General features: G+C 46.6%; 1 long non-coding RNA gene across 1 annotated transcript in view; it reads right to left on the minus strand.

Moving 5' to 3' along the window:
* LOC109316263 overlaps window positions 1-13850 on the minus strand; it is a 23076-nt gene that overhangs the window by 1135 nt on the left and 8091 nt on the right. The window lies entirely within an intron of this gene.

A 13850-nucleotide genomic window follows, 5' to 3' on the forward strand; every position in this document is an offset into this window, starting at 1 on the left:
GCTGTAGGTGTCCCCATACCGTCCCAGCCTGAAGTGCTGGGGTTGTCCCGTGTCTCCTGATGAGGGGTCATTACCTGCCTCTGTGTTATTTGGGGGGTTGCGCTGGCAGCCATGACCCCCCCATGGCTTGGCCCCTGGGCAGGGGCTTGGGGGGCTGCTCTCTTCCCTGGCTCTCCATGCCTCAGGGGAGACACGGTACCTTGTGAGGCACAAAGTCCAGCTGGGTGCTAGGGAGCTAGGCTTGGAGGGGAGAGAGGGGCCTCGGGGCTTCCCTGCAGGTCAGTGTAGGGAGTGGTATGGGGGGCCGTAGGAGCCCTCTTGGATGCTACAGGCCGGAGCTGTCTGCCCAGACCTTTGCCCCCTTCCTACTGATTTCAGGTCACTGCCATTCTCCCTCCCCCCTGCACTTCGCGTTGGAAGGAAACGTCGAGATGTGCTTCCTCTGGAGTCTGGGGGAGCTTGCTGTTGACTTAACTTCTGTCAGGATGTGGGAGCTGTCTGGAGCTTGCGCCTCTGGGTGGCTGGTGGCTCCCAAGGGAATGGGAGAAGATGTGGCATGGGACCTGTGCAGAGAGCGGGGGTGTAACTGGATAAGGACGCTTATAAGGGACGGAGGCCTGCTGACAAAGGAATGTGGTTTGTGGGCTGCTGTTGCCTTGCATTGGCCTAACTCCTTTATTAATGCCATTCTTTTTATCCTGGTGAGGTGTTCCCATCATCTTGTGGTTAATGCCACAGGACTGGGAGGGAGAACACTTGAGTTCACTTCCCAGCACTGCTGTTGGCCTTTCGCACGTGACTTTAGCCCATCCACTAATAGCTTAATTTTGAAAGAGGTTGAGTGCGACTGTTGCCTCTGACAAGAACATGGATGCAAAACAACTGTGAAAATCATGCCAGTTGCTTTTCTCTGCCTTTTTACCTGTAAAATGGAGCTAATCTGTGCCTTTACCATAGGGGTGGGAGCAGTTTAACTTGTCACTGTCTAGCCTTTTGATGTGCAGCTTGGGAATATGGGCTGAAGCCCCCCCAGGTATAGCTATAAGCCCCCCTTGATGAGGCAGGCCCTTAAGGGCATATCAGTGATCGCGGGACAACAAAAAGACAGAGTCAGGAGCAAATATCATAGATTCAAAACAAGTGCATCAAGGGTGGGGGGGACATGGGATGAACCACACTGGCCCTTGAATGAATCCAAGGAGCCAGGAGACACTGCCCAGTGAAACTGCCTGGAGATGTAAATGGATCAGGGACAGGAAAATGGCTCCACAGTCCTCAGGGGTCCTCCCAGCCAGAGCTTGTCATTGTCAGGAAAACAGTTTGATTGAAGGTGCTATGGAAATGCAAGCTACTGCTGTGTTTTGTGGTTAGTTGCTTTATCAGAGCTTGTGATGTCCAGGTCTTTAGTGACATTTAATTATATGCCAAAAAGCTGGATACAAATGCATTTCAGAAGCCAGGGGCACAGGAGCAAGTTTAGCACTTAGGGCTTTTAAAATAGTTTACATGATTTCCTTCAATTTTAACATATTCTAAGCAACTCATTGTCATTAGTAAAACCAAGCATTAAAGGTGAAAGAAGCTGTAAACATTCAAGTCATTTTTCACTGTTTATGCTTCTTTCTTTTTTTAGTTTTTGCATCTTTCTCATCTTGAGTAATGCAAATTAAATGAGCTAATTTAGCTTCTGCATATAGATGGTTCACTTTTCTATTCTTAGTGCTGCAGAATTTGGATTGCAAACACTGCAAACAGGACTGGGGGTGTATAGCAAATTCATTCTTGGCTGCAGCGTTATGTTCAGTGTCCAGGCTTTCTTTTAAACTAACTGTTTCTAGCCCTTGGGATTACAAAGAAAAACTTGAACAGAGCACAGACAGTGAAATGTTGCTTACCTGTTGCTTACCTGATTTGGCCAGATAGGAGTGTGAACAGTTGTATTAATCCAAATGGAGATGTTAACTCTGAAACCCATAGACATCCTATCCATATCAACATTAATTTACCATATTTAATTATTTGAGTAGAAACATCCAAATGAGGTTTGTCATACAGCCCAGACTGTCCCTGTAGGTGCTAGAAATTCAGTTACCCTCTTTGTCCCTGCTGAAACGTTCAGCCTTCATCTGACAACTTCTGTGATGCAGTTATGTTTTTACAGTTAACCAACAAGAATGCCTAACTAGCAGCACGTTGAAACAGGGAAGCATGGGAACATCATGAAGTAAAACCAACAATAACATGAAAGTGAGCCATGATGAGTCTGCTGCATTGATTGGAGCATTCAGTTTCATAGTGAATTCAGTAATCACCTCCCTTTTAAAAAGTATGTGACACTGTAGCAGAATTTCCACCCTGGAGTGTCCATTTGGCGAATCTAGGGACCTTCCCTCAGAAAGTAGACCCTGGGCCTAGTTATCAAGTCCATAGGGCCTTGACCACAATAAGTTGCTCGTTTGAAAACAAATAGGAAAGAAAACCTTTCCATCTCTCATGGATTTATAAAAACTAATTTTTACCCAGTTTCATAAATGACCAGTGTCCAATTAATTTTTTGTGTTACAAAATTTTCCTTAGATTTATTGTTTTCTTTGGATCTTCTACAAATTACCTCTACGTTCTTTACCTCAGATCTTTAGGGTGGGTGTTTTGAGTGTCAGGATAACTTCTGTGAGGAGTTTAATTAGAATCTGTGTGCATGCTACAGCTCATTTGTGTGCTGCTAATATGTTTTGTAAGTGCATTTCATAAAAACTTCCTCACCTTGCTCAGGATAAATCCTGAGTGCCAGGATGCATATGTTGGACATAAATGGGTGAGAGACTGAATATTCTATTAACTTGTTTCTGCAAGTCAGCAGAATTACTTCTAACTACATCCAACATACAGAACTATGTACGGGCATGGAAACTTTCATCAAATGCCTTTTCTGTTCATGAAAGCTGCTAGACCAAGTACGTTGACAGAACCCCATAGCATTCAGCTTATGACATGGGTGTTAAGTGGTGGCGGCATTGGAGGGCTGTTGGGGGAGGCCAGCGTAGAGGGAGAAATTCCTTCTTTGGGTCTTTTTTTCCAATACCTATCATGAAAAACCTACTCCATTCCATTAACTAGTAGCTCAACTCTTCACAAGTATTTTTATGAGGCTTAAGAATAAGTCATCTCTGGTAGGGTGGTGTTTGTGCATGGTCCTCTAGGCTGCATCTGGACTGTGGGTCTTCTCATGGGCTGGATGACCTACCTCTGGCAGCAGAATGGGTGGTGGCATTAACCCCTGCATACTGACTGGGCTGAGATGGTGGCTTAGGTACTAATCTCCGTGGCTGCCTAAGCCACCGTGTCAGTACAAGGGTTAACATCACCACTACTCACATTGTCACTCCTGAAAGGCATTCCCAGTGAGGATCAGGATCTGAGGATTGAGGGAATTAGCACCCAGGGAGTTATTGTTCTCACCAATGCTCACTGATGCAGAACTAGACTCTCAACTTGGAAATTTGGTGATGGATTGAGTGACGTCAACTCTCTGGATGCTGGCCCTGCCAACAGAAATTCTGGCCATGTGTCTGGATCTGGAGGTGGGTCTTTAGGACCACAAGTAGCCCCATGGGCCAGATGACACCTCCACAGGCTGGATCCAACCTATGGGCCATATGTTTGACACCCCTGGTTTGACACCCATCTTTAGTGAGCAGGGAGTGAACTCTGATTTGCCTTTTCCTTCTCCATGCATGAGGAGTATTTAGGGAGATGACAGAATATCTGTTTGTGAGACAGACATAAGAGTGTGCCTTGGGAGATTGGGCCTTGTGGTTTGAAAGCAACCACTAGCTTGGGAAATACTTGTCAAACTATTCTAAACTTTCTGGTGGTTGTTCCCAGCATTTGAGCTCATTGCCCTCAAAGATAAACTTTGAGAGGATAGATTGTGCTGACTAAGGCATAGTTCTGCAGGAAGCTATGCACAGACAGACTTCTATGACTGTGGAGAGCCTCCCGGCCTTCAAGCTGACTGTAACCAAAGTGTATTTTATGTCACTGATTGTCATTACCCAAATGGAGAGAGGAAATAACAGGCATAGAAAATGAAAACTGAATTGAAATGTTAACATTTTTGTTATGTTTGATATTTAGAAGCATTATGTTTAACATGAGATATGGTTTACAAAACAATCTTTTATAGTTACATTTGCTCTATGTTTATCATTCCTGTCCAGCTTCCACTTGGCGTGCATCTAAATTAAAGGAACCACTGGCAGTGGTAAGACTGAAAAGATCCCTTGTTGAAAAAAGTCAGTGAAGGATGTAAACAAATTGTATCTTATTTAGTTACAGAAGTGTTATACTGTTAACCAATAGAGAGAAATTAAGAAAAAGGAAAATTTGGCCTAAATATCAAGAACATTTTTTTGGTAGTGAGATACATTATTAGGCTGTTGAATGGGCTCCCAAGTTGGGTCAGAAACATTACTGTTTAAGACTTTTATACCTAAAGAGAGAAAACATTAGAATGTCTGTTCTAGGTAGGGGACCATATTATTTTTAAGCAAATCCGAGGCACTTCCCCCCCACCCAGCTGATCCCTGCCCCAAACAGAAGAAGCAGTGCCCAGCTCAGCCCCCCACCCACTCCAGCCACTGCTCAGGAGGAGCTGGGCCTGGCAGTGTGGGCAGGGTGGTGTCAATCCAGGACTTTTGTTTCCATTTTCACCAACTGGCTGGGAGGACCTACAAAATCTGGCACTCATGGCTAAGCTGGGATGTACAGGCACCTTAGTTCTAGGGAACCTTTTTCCACCGGTGCCAGAGAGATGAGAGACTAAATCATTTTGTTCATCTTTAGTTTCTATGGGTCTTTACCTTATGACCAGAGTCAACCTGGGTAGGCTGAGGGGCCTGGGGCAAATCAACCCGTGCATATACAAGTCCGCCTTCAGACGTAAGGAATCTGGCAGCTGATTTGGTGGGGGGAGGGTGCTGAGCAGCTGGATGTGAAGCTGGTGGCAGCGTGGAGTCACCGTGGTCGCTCCACCTGGCTCTGTGGGGCCCCCCAAAGAATGGGGCCCAGGGCGGTTGCCCCGATTCACTCCCCCCTGCTTATGATGATAGCACTGAAATAGTGATGTCTTCTAAAAGGACTGTCACATTGATTTTTAGGTTCACAACGTGTGTGTATGTGTGCACTCTATTAATAAAAGCATAGTAGGAGTGTTTGCCTTACTTAAGTTCCTTTGAAACACCTTTTCCCTTTGGCAGTATTTGTAACTCAAACCTTGTAGTGCTATATTAATGCCTAATCATTCTGAAGGTGGAAGTGACTAATAGGTGGGGAGTTTACTTTTCAGTGTTTAATGCTATTTGCTTCCTTTCTGCTGTTTGAAGCAGCATGAATAATGAAATAAGTTTTTCTAAAGCCTGCAATGCACATGGCTCTTATACCAGTATCAGTGTGAGAGTAAGGGTGTGATTTTCACATTGATATTATTAAAGCAGTACAGCCCTGTGGTGTTGCTGCAGCTTTACTGGTCTAAAGCAGTAATATAACTGATTCCTGAAAAGCTTGTGGTTGTGTGTCAATGTCCTAAACTATTTTAACCTCACCTGAGAAAGACAAAACATGCAGTTTAGTGAGGAAAAGCCTGGCATGGCAGTCTGAGAGAGAGGAAGGGAGGATGCTTTCTTTGGGAGGAAGAAGTAGACAAGGAGAATAGGAGTGATGGAGCAAAGAGGAAGAGAAGATGAAACATCAAACTCAGTAGGGGTGAAAGCAATCCAACAATTTGCAAGACTTGATTCCAAATTTATTGAAGAGCTGGACCAAAGGGAAGTCCCAAAGGAGACAGAGGGCCTTTTGAGTGTGCTGTATTACTCTCTTGTGGGTAAAGAATGCTACATGGACCTTGAACAGTATTATTCCCCAATGTGGGGGCAACATTAAAGGAGTCTGCCCCGAGGTTTAGGTCTGTGGTGTTGGAAGCTGAGATGAAGAACCACAAGGGTGTGATCTAGGAGATTTAGCCTATCAGAAAGCTATACACTCAGTGTAAGAACCTTTTGACTGGTAACAAATTGCATCTGCAGTGAGGGATATGTCATGGTAATGATCTGTTCCTAAACCGATATACTACACTGCTTTAACAGTCTCTTATAGCTGTTAACCCCAATGCTTCTTCCTTTGCCATTTAATATTGTGTCAAATCCTTGCAACGTGGCTTTCTGGTGTTAAACATTGTTTTAGTAGTGTTTAAGGGATCATGTTAAATTAGTGCAAAATCACACTCAATTGGCATTATGCATGGACAAAGAGATTTTTTTCTGGGGTTTAAAAATGAATGGGAAATGACCTTACAATCTTAGTTTTCCTTTGTAATTCTCTCCATTTTTGGCAGAAGTTTTCCATGCTGGAGTTCAGAGTGGGGGTGTTTTGCTGTTGCATTTGTTTTATTATTTTTCAGTTAAAAGGAGAAGGTGATTAGGAACAGTCAGCATAGATTAACCCTGGGCAAGTCACGTCTAACCAACCTGATTGCCTTCTGTGATGCGTAGGGATCTTTGTAAATTGTGCCAGAAGTGCCCAGCACTGCAGAAGCTCCTTTAATGTTTTTCATTTTGCCCCCTGCCTCCCCCCTCACCTCTGATTGGCAGAGGGGCCCTGTTGGCTGGGTTATTTGCTGCTGATCACTGGGGAAGCAAAAACTGTGGTTTTAAGTATGCCATGGTTTTCACTTTCCTGGTGATCAGCAGCAAATGGCCCAGCTGGCGGGGCCCTGCAACCAATTGGGCAGGGGGGACAAGCAGTGACGTTAGCAAAGCTTTTGATACTGTTTCCCACAGCATTCTTGCAAGCAAGCTAGGAAAATATGGGTTGGATGAAAGGACTGTAAGGTGGTTAGACAACTGGCTGGATTGTCAGGCTGAAACAGTACTAATGGCTCAGTGTCTAGTTGGCAGCTGGTACCAAGCGGAGTTCTGTAGGGGTTTGTCCTGCAGCCAGCTTTGCTCAATATCTTCATCAGCGACCTGGAAAATAGGATGGAGTGCACTCTCAGCAAGTTTGCAGATGACACCAAGCTGAGGGGAGTACTAGATACATTGGAGGGCTCAGATTAGGAGCTAGGATTCACAGGGCTAGGATTCAGAGAGACTTTGACAAATTGGAGGATTGGACCAGAAGAAATCTCATGAGGTTCAACAAGGACATGTGCAAAGTCCTGTATTTAGGATGGAAAAATCCTATACACTGGTACAGGTTTGAGACTGACTGGCTAAGCAGCAGCTCTGCAGAAAAGGACCTGGGGGTTACAATGGACAATAAGATGAATATGACAACCGTGTCTTTGTTGCAAAGAAGGCTAACAGCATATTGGGCTGCATTAGTGGTAGTGCTGCCAGCAGATCAAGGGAAGTGATCATTTCCCTCTATTCTGCACTGGTGGGGCTACATCTGGAATATTGTGTTCAATTTTGAGCCCTCTGATACAGAAAGGTTGTTGACAAACTGGAGAGTCCAGTGGAAGGCAACAAAAATGGTAAGGGTCTGGGGCACATGACTTAGGAGGAGAGGCTGAGGGAGCTGGGCTTATTTAGTCTGGAGCAGAGAAGCCTGAGAGAGGATTTAATAGCAACCTTCAGATACTTGAAGGCTGGTTCCAAAGAGGATGGAAATGGACTGTTCTCAGTGGTGGCAGATGACAAATCAAGGAGCAATGGTTTCAAGTTGCAGCAAGGGAAGTTTAGGTTGGATATTAGGAAATACTCTCACTAAGAGTATAGCAAAGCACTGGAGCAGGTTACCTAGAGAGGTTGAGGAATCTCCATCCTTGGAGCTTTCTAAGACCCAGCTAGACAAAGGCTTTGGCTGGAATGAGCTAGTTGGGGATGGATGGTTCTGCTTTGAGCAGGGGGTTGGACTAGGTGACCTCCTGAGGTCTCTCCCAATCCTAATTTTCTATGATTTTGTGATTCTAAAACTATTATGTTTTTCTTGGCATTCACTTATCTCAAAACCTGCTCCATTTAATGCTTTGTGTTGAAAATGTAACTGTGCGAGTAAGGAACAATTGCTCATCTTATTTGGAGTCAAGAAGTTTTTTTGTAATACTGTAGCTGACGTGATGAAGGTTTGAAAATGGTGTGCTAAACATACCTAGCATGTTTGTTTCCCTGCTAGGTCAAGGCCAATGCACAGAGTATTATTTACATGAATTTGAGAGAGCTTGAGGAAAATTCCATCAGCCTAAATGCTATGTTTGCCTTGCCACAAGAGGAGACCTTTACCAGCAACCTGCCCAGAAAGGCTTCACCTAAAAATAAAACTAAAATTCTAGCCTATAGGATTGCAGAGAAAACCTTCCAAGAATGAGTAAAGTGATGAAGTGTCTTACTGCTAATCTTGGAGATGCATGGCTCCATTGCCTGTGCTGTGTCCCAGAGCTTTGCCAATTAAGATGTGGAATTAAGACTGTCTTGGTCTGTTATCAAGAGTGATGGGAGCAGTGAAGCGGTCAGAAATCCTGGACGGTTTCAGGACAGCAGTGTCACTATTGCATAAGGTGCTGGAGTTACTCACTGAGTAAAGAGGACCAAAAACGCAAGCTCAAGGAAGGCTAGATTTAATTGAGCTCCTGTCCAGATACCTTTTCCCAATTGCCAGAAATATCTTCTGTGATGGGTTAGAAGGAATGATTTCTCTCTCAGGATTATGAAGAGTTAGAAATTCATTAGCTTTCTACTAGTCAAGCTTGAGACTGACATCAGAGATGAAGTCTGCTGGCTGGGTGAAGGGACAACATTCTGAAAGAAATCCCAGCATCCCAACTTCAGAGGCAGCAGTTAGGAGGTAGGGTTTGTCACCAGGTTGACATTCCCATTTTCCACAATCCCTTACATTAAAAGTTCACACTTTGAGGCAGGAAGGAAAAATGGCATTTATTCAGGAAAGTGGACCATGGAGGGATTATTTGGGTGGAAAATTATTTGGGTAAGAGAGATTTTTGGAACAAATGGTATTGAAGAATGGGGAGATGATGCTTGGTGGACCATTGTTGGGAAGAGAGTGTCTACCCTGTGTGTAAAATGCAGAATACACACACACGGAACCACATGTGCACAAACACAGAGAATCACAACACACCCAGAACGGACACATGAATGTGAATAGGATGGTATTGAATACAGACAAGTGCAGGGTACTGCATTTGGGCAGGAAGAACCAGCAGCATACCTATAGGCTGAGGAACTCCCTTCTTGAAAGCACACTGGCAGAAAGAGATCTGGAGTCATTATCAATTCTAAAATGAACTTGGGCTGCCAATGTGAGGCTAACCGCAAAGCTAACCGCACCTTGTCAAGTATCCACAGATGCATCATGAGTAGGTCCAAGGAGGTGATCCTCTCTCTCTATGTGACACTGGTCAGGCCGCAGCTGGAGTACTGTGTTCAGTTCTGGACGCCGCACTTCAGGATGGACGTGGACAGCACGGAGAGAGTCCAGAGGAGGGCCACTCGCATGATCGGGGGCAGCAGGGCAAGCCCTATAAGGAAAGGCTAAGAGACCTGAACCTGTTCAGCCTCCACAAGAGAAGGCTTAGAGGAGATCTGGTGGCCGTCTATAAACTTACCAGGGGGGACCAGAGGGGAATGAGTGAGAGACCCTGTTCCCCTGAGCACCTCCCAGAATAACAAGGAATAATGGCCACAAGTTGATTGAGAGTAGGTTCAGGCTAGATGTCAGGAGGAACTACTTCACAGTCAGGGCAGCCAGGATCTGGAATCAGCTTCCAAGGGAAGTGGTGCTAGCTCTTACCTTAGGGGTCTTTGAAAGGAGGCTTGATAACTACCTAGCTTATGAGCTTAACTTAGTAGCGGTCATATGAGCCCAGTGTTCATTCCTGCTCAGGGCAGGGGGTTGGACTTGATGATCTGCTCAGGTCCCCTCCGACCCTACATTTATGAATTCCATGCACACACATATTCAGAACGAGACACGTGTGCACAGAGAACCAGATGCACGGGCACACAGAGGCAGGCTGCTGGGCCACCAGGCATAGTCTGACCCAACAATGCCCTGAGCCCCTGTGCTTCCCCGGAGCCAGCCCCCAGGCTGCAGCACGACCAGCTGAGGTCCCGGCCCCGAGCCTGCCGATCGGCCTAACCACCCACCCACTCCACACAGCTAAGGCCCTAAGCTGGCAGGACTATTCAGGACATCTAAACCGTTATCCCCAGAGAGGCTGGGAGAGCACATGATGGCGCATCCCCACCACAGTCGCTCTACCCTGGTGCCAAGGCAGCGGCCAAAGGGGAGCATCAAGGAGTGTTTTCCCTCAGGAAAGCAAACCACACTGGCTCTGGACTGACAGCGCTGGCTATGCGTTACACCCCACTGGGTCCAGGGCACTGATCTGGGGTCAGGCCAGCACAGCAGCGGAGGAGAGAGCTGGGCTGGAGCCGGGGGAGTCTGTCCTTGTACCCTGAAGGGACTGAGGCAGTAAGCCAGAGCCTCCTCGGGGCATGACCCCCCACCCCAGACCCTGGCCCTGGGGAACAAATCCCACCCTCACTCTAAGCTGCAAGGCACAGAGGAGCAGGGGACTTGCAGGATGGCAGTGGCAGAGCTGGGGCCACTGGTTTGGGGTCCCAGTAGGAGACTGGAACAACCCCAGGCTGCATCATCCCATGAGCAGCAGCCATGTGGCTCTGCCCAGCATCTCTGAGAGGTCAGGCTTGTTCCTTCCAAAGATGATGTCCAGAGGCCAGATAAACTCAAATCAAGCTCCCAGCACTCCCTGGTTCTCTGGAGGGGCTGGATCTAGATCTCTGGAGTGCCCAAGCTGCTCAAAACCTTGAAGCAATGCCCCTGCCCCAGCCTCACAGCTGTGAGCCCAGAGGCTCTGTGACCAGAGCTGACCAAATAAGCTCAGGAATAAGGTTTCTGGGCTCTGGGCACTTGCAGCAGGCAGGCTGCAAACAGCTGTGCCGGGCTCCAGCGTCAGGTCTGTACTGGCGCATGCATGCACACCTCGGAGCGGACGGTGGGGGAGGGGCCTTAGGCACCGCAACCCTGGCCTCTTCCCCGCTGCTGGGACAGAGCTGATGACAGCTCTGGAGCCTGGTGCAGCTGTTTGTAGCCAGCCTGGATTCTGGGCAGTGGCAGCAAGCAGTAGGCAGGTTGCAAACAGCTGCGCTGGGCTTCACAGCTCCTGCATCAGCACCATGCTGGCGGTGACTGCACACACACCTCAGAGCGGACAGCGGGGATAGGGCCTGGTCCTGAGGCAGTGCAGCACTGCCGCTATCTGCTTCAAGGTGCACGCGCAGTTACCTCTATCATGGAGCTGGTGCTGGAGCTGTGGAGCCTGGTGCAGCTGTTTGTAGCCTGCCCACTGCTTGCTGTCACTGCCCAGAGCCCAGGCTGGCTTCAAACAGTTGCACGGGGCTCCAGAGCCGTCATCAGCTCTGTGCTGGCAGCAGGGGAGGGGCTGGGGTTGCGCTGCTTCAGGCCCCTCCACCACCATCTGCTCCAAGGTGCATGTGCACACGCTTGTACAGAGCTGATGCCAGAGCCCAGCACAGCTGTCCTGGGGAAAAAGGAGCATCCAGAGAATTACAGATCAGTCAGCCTTACTTCAGTCCCTGAAAAAGTCGTGGAGCAGGTCCTCAAGGAATCCCTTTTTAAGCACTTGGAAGAGAAAACGGTGATTAGAAACAGTCATCATGGATTCACCAGGGGCAAATCATGCCTGACCAACCTGATTGCCTTCTGTGACAAGGTGACTGGTTCTGTGGAAGCGGGGAGACCAGTGGATGTGGTGTACCTTGTCTTCCACAACATTCTCACAGGCAAGTGAGAAGTACGGGCTGGATGAATAGACTGTAAGGTGGGTAGAAAACTGGCTGGAGCATTGGGCTCAGAGGGTAGTAATCAATGGCTTGATGTGTAGTTGGCAGCCGGTATCAAGCGGAGTGCCCCAGAGATTGGTTCCTGGGGCCAGTTTTGTTAAATGTCTTCATCAATGACCTGGAGGATGGCATAGAGTGCACCCTCAGCAAATTTGCAGATGACCCCAAGCTGGAGAGAGTAGTAGATATGCTGGAGGGTAGGGCTAGGATTCAGAGAGACCTAGACAAATTGTAGGATTGGGGCAAAAGAAATCTCATGAGATTCAACAAACACAAATGCAAAGTCCTGCACTTAGGACAGAACAGTCCCATGCACTAGTACAGGCTGGGGGCTGACTGGCTGGGCAGCACCTCTGCAGAAAAAGACCTGGGGGTTACAGTGGACAAGAAGCTGAATGTGAGCCAGCAGTGTGTCCTACTGGGCTGCATTGGTAGGAATGTTGCCTGCAGATCAAGGGAAGTGATTATTCCACTGTATTTGGCACTGGTGAGGCCACATCTGGAGTACTGTGTTCAGTTTTGGGCTTCCCAGTACAGAATGGTTGTGGACCAATTGGAGAGAGTCCAGCAGAGAGCAGTGAAAATGGTTCATGGGCTGGAGGACATGACTTCTGAGGAGAAGCTGAGGGAACTGGGTTTATTTAGTTTACAGAAGAGAAGAGCGAAGGTTGATTTGATAGCAGCCTTTAACTAACTGAAACGGGGTTCCAAAGAGGATTGAGCTGGATTGTTTTTAGCGGTGGTACATGACAGGACAAGGAGCAATGGTCTCAAGTTACAGCAAGGGAAGTTTAGGTTAGATATTTGGAAGAATTTTCTCACTATGAGGGTAGTAAAACACTGGAGCAGGTTACCCAGAGAGGTGATGGGATCTCCATCCTTGTCGGTTTTTAAGGCCTGGCTCAACAGAGTTTTGGCTGGGATGATCTAGTTGGGGATGGTCCTGCTCTGAGCTGGGGGTTGAACTAGATGTGACCTCCTGAGGTCCCTTCCAACCCTCATTTTCTATGATTCTAAGTTGTGCTGAGTGATACTATAGGAGAGAATTGGGAGGAGGAAGTAAGAACAGAAACAGGCAGAAACTAAAATTTTTAGGGCTTTGAAAGTGAGGGCATGAAACTCTGTTTTGCTGCGGTTAAAGCCAAACCACTGAAAGGATTTGAAGTGTGGGAAAGTAGGAGATGACGGTGTGGATTTGTTTAAATCAAAGTGCCTTGAGTCACAATCTAGAGTGATATGCAGGAAGCCTTGATTAAAACATTGATTTTAATCTTGTTTTCTTAAAAAAGGTCTTTGGCTGGTGTAATTTAGTACTGCTTTTTGCTAACCAGGAGAATACAGCACATCTGTACCCATTTATTTACGTAATTATAGAGCCTAACATACATTTATTCTGTCTTTACTATTACATATATTTGTTATGTTACAAAATAGTGAATGAAGGTTTCCCTACTAAGTAGCTGTAGGTTCTCATAATTATATATTTAATTTTAAATAAAGTTGTTTTAAAAAAGACTGGGGAATTTAAATAAAAATTAGTTGAAAAATATCTGATATTTTTAATCATGGTTTTTTATCTATCCAGGGAGATTGCATGTGGAATAGCAGGACAGAGGCATGATTTACAGCATTGCTTGATATGAGAGAGAGAGTTGAGATGGAGGATGAAGAGGAAAGGCTAGGCTAATAATGGACCAAGGAGACAGGGCACTTGAAAGGGGTTTGACAGCTGGGATAGAATGAGTTTGGGTGAAACTGTGTTCCAAGAAGCACTAGGTATACTAATACCAATCCTGTGGCAGCTTCCTTTGTGCTGCTATTGTTAGTTGTACTCTTTTAATACCTAGGGGGCTGCAGTTGGGGGACTAGGAGTCCATCACTTTGTACTAACAGAACAAAAGTAGTCTCTGGCTTGAAGAGATCCCCTTCTCACTATTTCCTCCCCAG

This window comes from Crocodylus porosus, unplaced genomic scaffold, assembly GCF_001723895.1.
Source record: "Crocodylus porosus isolate Cpor-Errol unplaced genomic scaffold, CroPor_comp1, whole genome shotgun sequence".
In the NCBI taxonomy this organism is placed as follows: domain Eukaryota; kingdom Metazoa; phylum Chordata; order Crocodylia; family Crocodylidae; genus Crocodylus; species Crocodylus porosus.